The sequence below is a fragment of the Herpailurus yagouaroundi genome, unplaced genomic scaffold (genome assembly GCF_014898765.1).
Source record: "Herpailurus yagouaroundi ecotype Mexico unplaced genomic scaffold, PumYag 29, whole genome shotgun sequence".
Classification (NCBI taxonomy): domain Eukaryota; kingdom Metazoa; phylum Chordata; class Mammalia; order Carnivora; family Felidae; genus Herpailurus; species Herpailurus yagouaroundi.
Genome location: NW_024412377.1, coordinates 110627889 through 110637067, shown reverse-complemented (window position 1 = coordinate 110637067; position 9179 = coordinate 110627889). Strand labels below are relative to the sequence as shown.

General features: G+C 39.0%; 1 long non-coding RNA gene across 1 annotated transcript in view; it reads left to right on the top strand.

Annotated features, from left to right (window-relative positions):
• The first annotated feature begins 2195 nt into the window (after window positions 1–2195).
• Window positions 2196–9179, top strand: part of LOC121015425 (uncharacterized) — a 58591-nt gene continuing 51607 nt past the window's right edge. The window contains exon 1 of the long non-coding RNA XR_005783830.1: window positions 2196–2302. This is a non-coding gene — a long non-coding RNA (uncharacterized LOC121015425). The remainder of the gene's footprint in view (window positions 2303–9179) is intronic.

Genomic DNA, 9179 nt, shown 5'->3' with positions numbered 1-9179 from the left:
TGTCGTGACTGACACAGAAAATACCCATATGTTTCCACAGCAGAGAACACAAATGCCCAGGAATGCTGTCAGGAAGGTCCTTGAGTGGCTTAGTAGCCATAAGTAGTCAGCACTCCATGGGCACACAGAAAGAATGGAAAGCATTGGTCTAGCTAGGACCCTTGTCAATAGCCTCCAGCCAAGGGCCACCAGGAACACGCATGTAGTAGAACAAGTTGATTTTAGTACTTGTTGTAGTGAAGGAGAAAGCACACTATGGGACCTATGGTGGCATCTCGGCAAGGAGGTGCTGGAAAGGACTGACAGGATGTTGGGTTGTCTTGGGTGATTTGGGGGAGGATTTAAGGAAGCAGGGATTTGCTCTGGCTTGGATGCTATGACGAAGCAGGAGTAATTCTATGATTGTGTATCTCAATAAATTTTATCTGTAAGGAGGCCAGAATATTCTAAGGATAAAGCTATAATTGGTAAAGTAGCATCAGGCACTCATATTAACTAGGAGTGGTGGGGGCAGGGGATCTTTGGTATTTTGTAGTTTGAGCATTATTCTTGGTTTTGTCTGTGTTAGATATGATGACAGAGTGATCTTGTTTTAGTCTTGATACATCTTGGTCACAGAATGGCCTTGTCTGATGTTGATTTTCTGTGAAATTATTTTTGTTCACTAGGAGAACACCAGGGCCTAGCAATCAGTGCCAGGACAGCTTCTAGCAACATCCATATGGGAGTCAGGGAATACTTTTCTCTTTCTCACCTTGTGTCATGAAGACCGAAGTCTGATCTGCATTGAATCACCCATGCGGCTTATTAAAATATAGATCTTAGGACTCTGCCCCCAGATCTATTGAATTAATGTCTAGGGGTAGGGCTTGGAAGTCTGTATTTCTAATTAGCATGATGCATCATTCTTATGTACACCAGAATCTAAAGCCTACTGGTCTAAAAGAGAGGTATCACAAACCAAGTTTATAAACTGAGATTTGTGGTAACAGTTCTCAGTGTGAGACATCAAGAGCCAAACAAAGTGTATGTTTAAATTTTCATTAGCATCAAGTTCCAGCACTTTGGAATTACAGGATTTTCACTCAGTGGAACCAGCCTTTGAATTTACAAGGCTATCTGTTCTTATACCTTGTGTGCCAGTTTTAGAAAAACCTCAACTAAGGAGGTCAACCTGTAAGTGACAGAAGAGAAGGGGCTGATCATCTATTACCATAAATCAATAAAAGGTAGACACCAGTAGAAAGGCTGCTGCCAAACAGAGAAAAAAATCCAACAACATTGAGGAATTGCTTCCAAAGTCAGTGAGAACATTCACAAGGGTAAAGCACAATTCCAGAGGCAGAGCTTTTCAAGATGCATAACTGAAATCCCATTTAACAAGGCAAACTACAGATCAGAAATGAGATGCCTTAACCGTAAAACGTCTAGTAAAATTACTGCAGATAGAAACACAAAAATCTTCTTCAAAGGAAAATTCTCAGGAAAGAATACAAAGAAAGCAGAAATGAATAAGTTAATTTATTCTAAAACCACAACTAGGAAGATATTTGGCCTTCTCAAGAGTCAGAAAAGGACTACCAAAGTCTAACTAAGAAAGAGCCTGACGAACTTTCAATCCGATTTTGAGGCCATTAGCGAGATTTCCCTATTAAGATGACAGGGGCAAGGAGACTTGAGGCTCAGACATGGCCACCAAGTCTAGATCAGAACATTTTATGTTCCCATTGAATTTTCCTGCTCTTCGGATGTAGAAGAACTGAGCTCACCACAATCAACCCCACCAAAGCTTTCCTAATAGGAAGTTAGGAAATGAGTCTTCTTAGCCTGAATAATGTGTTTTGTCTTAAAGTCTATTTTGTCTGTAATCTCCACAGGCAGAGAGTCTGCATCTATAGCTCATTACCATTATTCTGATGATAATGTTACGTCTCATCAATTACTTGGGAGGAAGGTCAAATTTAGCAGCCAAATCTCCCCTTTGGTGAGACCATCAAGAATATATCTATCACCTCCCTTCCCAAGATCTACATGCCCTGCAAAAGCGTCTATGCCCATATTCTCTTTCCCCTCCCTCCTCCCTCCCTCTCCTCCCTCTCCACCTCCTGTTTCTGTCACAGTATTACCAGTTACAAAATCTTGCCGGATTTAAGCCCTGATTCATTTATTCCTTTTCACTTTCGTTTCAGAAAGGTCAAGCAAGGATGGTTGAGAAAATCATGGAGACATAAAAAAGGGGAAGAACCTGCATGTAAGAGAGAAGATACTGTGTGACTTTGTAAATAGATATTGGAAGTTAGAGGTAGGTGGTTCTCTTAGAATTTTAGTCCACGTGGAGGAACTTTTTGATTGAGACTATGATTATATAAGCCATACCACTGAGATTTATTTTAATTAAAGGAAAGAAAAATTTCTCAGCCAAGCAAACAAAACAAAAAGACAAAACAGTGAATATGTGTGTGTGTGTGCTCATATATATATATATATGTCATATATATATATCATATATATATCATATATATATCATATATATATATCATATATACATATATATGATATATATATATCTCAAAAATTGTTTCACTTTCATAGTAAACTCACCTGGAAAATCTACCTTGATGCGTGCATCTTTGACAATTGGCTCAGGCTTTAGATTTTTTTAAAATGAAAGTTCAGCTCAATCCCACAATTCATTTACTCAACTTACTTCCTAGAATTTTAAGCAAGAGTTCAACCTCACAAACACAGCTATACTTGGCAAACAAACGTAAAGAGATTAAAAGGACCTGTTTAATCATGTTTAATCACTTCTCAGAGCATTTATCAGCACCATGCTCTAACCAACTGAGCCAATCGGCTTCAGAGCATTTATAAATTAAACTTGCTTCTGAATAGTTAGGGTTAAATTGGTTCAAAAAGCACCCTCTTAAATTTGACTTTTTCTTCTTGAGGTACTAAGCCTTGTGAAAATGCAAAACTCCTAGGAGATGTAGCATTTTTGGTAGACTGCCACCAACCCCTGAATTTCTTTATCTACTTGGAATCTATACTGTTAAGTGCATGTATATAGATTCAGAACCATCTATATTCCTGGTGATTTTTTTTTTTATTTTTTTTTCAACGTTTATTTATTTTTGGGACAGAGAGAGACAGAGCATGAATGGGGGAGGGGCAGAGAGAGAGGGAGACACAGAATCGGAAACAGGCTCCAGGCTCTGAGCCATCAGCCCAGAGCCCGACGCGGGGCTCGAACTCCCGGACCGTGAGATCGTGACCTGGCTGAAGTCGGACGCTTAACCGACTGCGCCACCCAGGCACCCCTATTCCTGGTGATTTTTAAAATAATGACCCTCTTTATCCATACAAGTGTGTTTGTCCTTAAAGATTAATTTGTTTGATATAATATAGCCACAATGGTATTTTTAAAATAAGAATTTGTTTCATAAATCTTTTCTCATCCCTTACCTTTTTTCTTTCAGTGCCATTATGTTTAGGTCTTTTATACAACTGAATTTTAATTTCATTCTGAGAATCTCTGTCTTTTAGACACTACGTTCAATCCATTTATATTTGTTGTGATTATAGACATTTGGTTTTATTTCCACTGTATTATTTTCTGCTTTCAACCAGTCATACTTTTACTTTGCTTGTTTTCCATTCTACACTTTTTTTTTTTTACAAAGAACTCACATTATATTTATTCATATTATATAAACATTGGAGCTTCACATTCTATCCACCATGTTTCTTAATTACTCTTTCTATTTTATGTCCCTTTATCTTACTATCACTCACAATGACTCACTTTTGGAATGTATTTTTCTTATGTTTACAACTTTAGGTTCTATGGTAGATGTCCTGATTCCTAGAAGGTGACTGCTTCCACCAGGGAACACAGTAGTTGTCCTATTTAAATGTTAAACTAGGATTCAAACTAGGCTGCCACTGGGTCACTTAGAGTTCCTCATGCCAAGAGACCAGTAGTCAAAGAAAGGACACACCAACCTTGCAAGAGTAATTCACACTGATCAGGATACAACTGCTATTATCTAATGAAAAAGAGGAAGAATATGTTTCATATTCATTGAGCAATTGGGGCATGTCTTGATACTGTGCTGCCAAACTGGGGTGCTTCATGGAGAAGTGCAATAGACACAACCTCAAAAGGACATGCTGATTAGAAATTTGGGCCTTCATAGCTTCCACCAGTTAAGTTACAAAGAGCATAAGAGATACTAGCCAAGGGTAAAGAGACTTTAGAATAGGTAGTAAAGAAAGGAGATAATGAAAACTGGTTGTACTTTTAAAACTAGTTGCACCAGCAAGGACTGGCATTTATTTCCCTTGTATGATTCCTTAGAAATTGAGACCAACTAGGATCTTGAGGATGCTCTTCCCAGATGGGACACACTTACCACAAAATGTAAGTGGAAATGGATCTTAGCAGCTCAAGTGGAGTAGAGTGGGTGCTGTTGTGTGCTGCTCAGAATCCCCACCTCCCATCTCATTTCAGGAATGAGACATTCATTTGGTGCATGGTGCATTGGCTGCTGCTGGCTCACTCCTGGGTCCCTCTGGGAATCATCTTTGGCCAAAGGGAGCCATCTTTCCCAGGTTTATGACCTTTTCTCAGGGGCAACTTGTGTCCGATGGCTGATTGATGTTGAAATATAAAGGCCCAGTTTTGTTCTCTCAGTTTGGGATATTCTTGAAGATCATCCTAACTCCAAAAATCCTCGTGAGATCAGCTGGCTGCTCTGTTGCAACTATATCACTGTATCTCCTTCTGCCTAATCCTTTCACTTCCTGAAATGTGTTTCTTAGATTATTCTCCAGTAAACCTTCTGCATGCAAATCTCTATCTAAAAATCTGTTTCTAGGAGATTCTACCCAAGACATCATCTTTTTTCAGATAATACTTCTATTATTGTAGGTTTCTGAGTACCTATTCTGTTTTTGTACCTGTATCTTGAACCATAAACTCACCTTCAGTGGAAACTTTCCTCTGAAAACCCTCTGTGGCCTAAACTGTAGAAATGACATTCCACAGAGATTTTCTGTTCACTTCTGCCAGGTACTCTAGAGATATCACTGTCCCAGGACTAATTTTTATGTAAATTTCTAATCTTGACAATTCCCAAACCATTATAGAAGTGTACATTCTAACTTTGATACAACATGAGGCAGAGGCCTGAAATTTTATTTTTCTGGGAATGATTTTTTTCCTTTTCCATAGCCCAGAACAGTAAACTTTATCTTTTCTCTGTTCAGGTGGGGAAATCTTTTTTCTAGGCCCCTCATTACAGAGTCTACATCCCCTTGAGTATCTCAGCTTCTTCATGAAGGGGTATTAGCTCCCATTCAGTGTCTCATTGAACCCATAACCTCATATCATGGCTTGACTGTTTATTAAAACCTAAACTAGCATTTGATAACCATCCATGAGGAAGCTTCAGGATCATATCTTGAGCTTCTAGCCCTTAATTTCAGGCACCTTGAAATTTTCATTTAGTTTTTGGAATTTGATATGCATGAATATGATTTTTAATATATTTCCAGAATCTGAAACTATTGCAAAGTAGCTAAATGTTTCTTGGAGATAGGTGTTAGTAAGAAATGGAAATCATGAAAGTGCTGACCTTGGAACTGACATGGAAGAAATAACACAACTGAGAAGGAAATGAAAAAAAATCAGATTGTCTCTTTCATGCTCAGGTCAGGCTCTGAGAGCCTAGGCATTAACATGGTAAAAAATTGATCTAGAAACCCAGGGAACTTCAAGTGTCTCCCTAATGGCACTGTGAGTTCTTTGAGGGAAGGAACTGTGTCTTATTTGCTATGGTATTCCTCGCATCTAGTTCATACCTGGCATATAGTAGATTTTCAGGAGATACCTTTTGGCCAAATGAATGAGCCAGAAATAAAGGAGTGCTGTGCCAAATGGTGAGATATTTTCAAACACACAAGAATAAAACATAATGTTAATCAACACTGGTCTAAGAAGAATATAAAAAAATAATAGAAAAGGAAAATGTGAACCAAGTTATACTCATTCTTTCCAGTGTTCTTCCAATAAGTATTTATTGAGTGTCCCTGGTTGAATCTGGACTGTGCTAGGCATGGAGAATGTGAGAGTGGGAACAGAAGGTCATGGTCTCTGCCCATGTAGAGATCTGGGACATGCAGACTTTAAATGAAAACACTAAAAACAAAAAAAATAAGTATAAAGACTTGGGTGGCCAAATGGTATATTAGTCCAGGAAAATCTCTCTCCATTCCTGTTGTCTCAGTGTACTTATTAATAGTACCCCCATTCAGTATCAGAAGTGTCTCAGGTTGTACAGTCATCTTGAGTATGACTGAAAGGTATGTGGTGTTAACAAAGTGCACAACAGAGAGTCATCTACTCAGAGAGTAGAAGAAAGACAAGACTGACCCGAAAAATGGTAGATGGAACACACGGCATATGTGACTGTGTAGGAGTGCAAGTGGGGAGACCCTGCCAGGCAAATAGAATACCATGTGCAAAGCAGGGTACATTGGGGAATCAATAGGAGGCTTGTCTGGCTAGAATATCAAGGGCAAGAGGTAACATTGAAGGATAGATGGCATCAGACCATGTGGGCCTGTGGAATTTTATGTATTTTGGAATTTTGTTAAGGGGTAACTTTAATCAAGGATGGAGTTGGGGGAAGTAGGGAATTTAGCATTTTGAAAGATTCCCTTTGGCTGCAGTGTGGAGAATAGATTTATGAAATTTCAGGAAGCTAGTTGGAAAGCTACTGCACTAGTCCAGTTAAGACATGATAGTAGCTTGAAATAGAATGGTGGTAGAAATGAAAAGAATTAAATGCATTTGAGATGAATCTAGAAGGCAAAATTAACAGAACTTAAAGATGAATTGGCTATGGAGAGAGGGGAATAGGGACGCATATAGAATAGATTGCTGGCTTATGCACCTGCGATTTACTAAGCTAGGGAATATAGCTAGTGTTAAGACTGGCATATGTATCCATCCATGTACTTACCTCTTCAAGAAACTGGCATTCATTGACACTGGTATATGTCAGGCATTGTGGGTAATAATAAAGGTGTTTAAGAACCATATGATCCTGTCAATCGATGCAGAAAAGGCCTTTGACAAAATCCCGCACCCTTTCTTAATAAAAACCCTTGAGAAAGTTGGGATAGAAGGAACATACTTAAAGATCATAAAAGCCATTTATGAAAAGCCCACAGCTAACATCATCCTCAACGGGGAAAAACTGAGAGCTTTTTCCCTGAGATCAGGAACACGACAGGGATGCCCACTCTCACCGCTGTTGTTTAACATAGTGCTGGAAGTTCTAGCGTCAGCAATCAGACAACAAAAGGAAATCAAAGTCATCAAAATTGGCAAAGATGAAGTCAAGCTTTCGCTTTTTGCAGATGACATGATATTATACATGGAAAATCCGATAGACTCCACCAAAAGTCTGCTAGAATTGATACATGAATTCAGCAAAGTTGCAGGATACAAAATCAATGTACTGAAATCAGTTGCATTCTTATACACTAACAATGAAGCAACAGAAAGACAAGTAAAGAAACTGATCCCATTCACAATTGCACCAAGAAGCATAAAATACCTAGGAATAAATCTAACCAAAGATGTAAAAGATCTGTGTGCTGAAAACTATAGAAAACTTATGAAGGTAATTGAAGAAGATTTAAAGAAATGGAAAGACATTCCCTGCTCATGGATTGGAAAAATAAATATTGTCAAAATGTCAATACTACCCAAAGCTATCTACACATTCAATGCAATCCCAATCAAAATTGCACCAGCATTCTTCTCAAAACTAGAACAAGCAATCCTAAAATTCATATGGAACCACAAAAGGCCCCGAATAGCCAAAGGAATTTTGAAGAAGACCAAAGCAGGAGGCATCACAATCCCAGACTTTAGCCTCTACTACAAAGCTGTCATCATCAAGACAGCATGGTATTGGCACAAAAACAGACACATAGACCAATGGAATAGAATAGAAACCCCAGAACTAGACCCACAAACGTATGGCCAACTCATCTTTGACAAAGCAGGAAAGGACATCCAATGGAAAAAAGACAGCCTCTTTAACAAATGGTGCTGGGAGAACTGGACAGCAACATGCAGAAGGTTGAAACTAGACCACTTTCTCACACCATTCACAAAAATAAACTCAAAATGGATAAAGGACCTGAATGTGAGACAGGAAACCATCACAACCCTAGAGGAGAAAGCAGGAAAAGACCTCTCTGACCTCAGCCGTAGCAATCTCTTACTCGACACATCCCCAAAGGCAAGGGAATTAAAAGCAAAAGTGAATTACTGGGACCTTATGAAGATAAAAAGCTTCTGCACAGCAAAGGAAACAACCAACAAAACTAAAAGGCAACCAACGGAATGGGAAAAGATATTTGCAAATGACATATCGGACAGAGGGCTAGTATCCAAAATCTATAAAGAGCTCACCAAACTCCACACCCAAAAAACAAATAACCCAGTGAAGAAATGGGCAGAAAACATGAATAGACACTTCTCTAAAGAAGACATCCAGATGGCCAACAGGCACATGAAAAGATGTTCAGTGTCGCTCCTCATCAGGGAAATACAAATCAAAACCACACTCAGATATCACCTCACGCCAGTCAGAGTGGCCAAAATGAACAAATCAGGAGACTATAGATGCTGGAGAGGATGTGGAGAAACGGGAACCCTCTTGCACTGTTGGTGGGAATGCAAATTGGTGCAGCCGCTCTGGAAAGCAGTGTGGAGGTTTCTCAGAAAATTAAAAATAGACCTACCCTATGACCCAGCAATAGCACTGCTAGGAATTTATCCAAGGGATACAGGAGTACTGATGCATAGGGGCACTTGTACCCCAGTGTTCATAGCAGCACTCTCAACAATAGCCAAATGATGGAAAGAGCCTAAATGTCCATCAACTGATGAATGGATAAAGAAATTGTGGTTTATATACACAATGGAATACTACGTGGCAATGAGAAAAAATGAAATATGGCCTTTTGTAGCAATGTGGATGGAACTGGAGAGTGTGATGCTAAGTGAAATAAGCCATACAGAGAAAGACAGATACCATATGGTTTCACTCTTATGTGGATCCTGAGAAACTTAACAGGAACCCATGGGGGAGGGA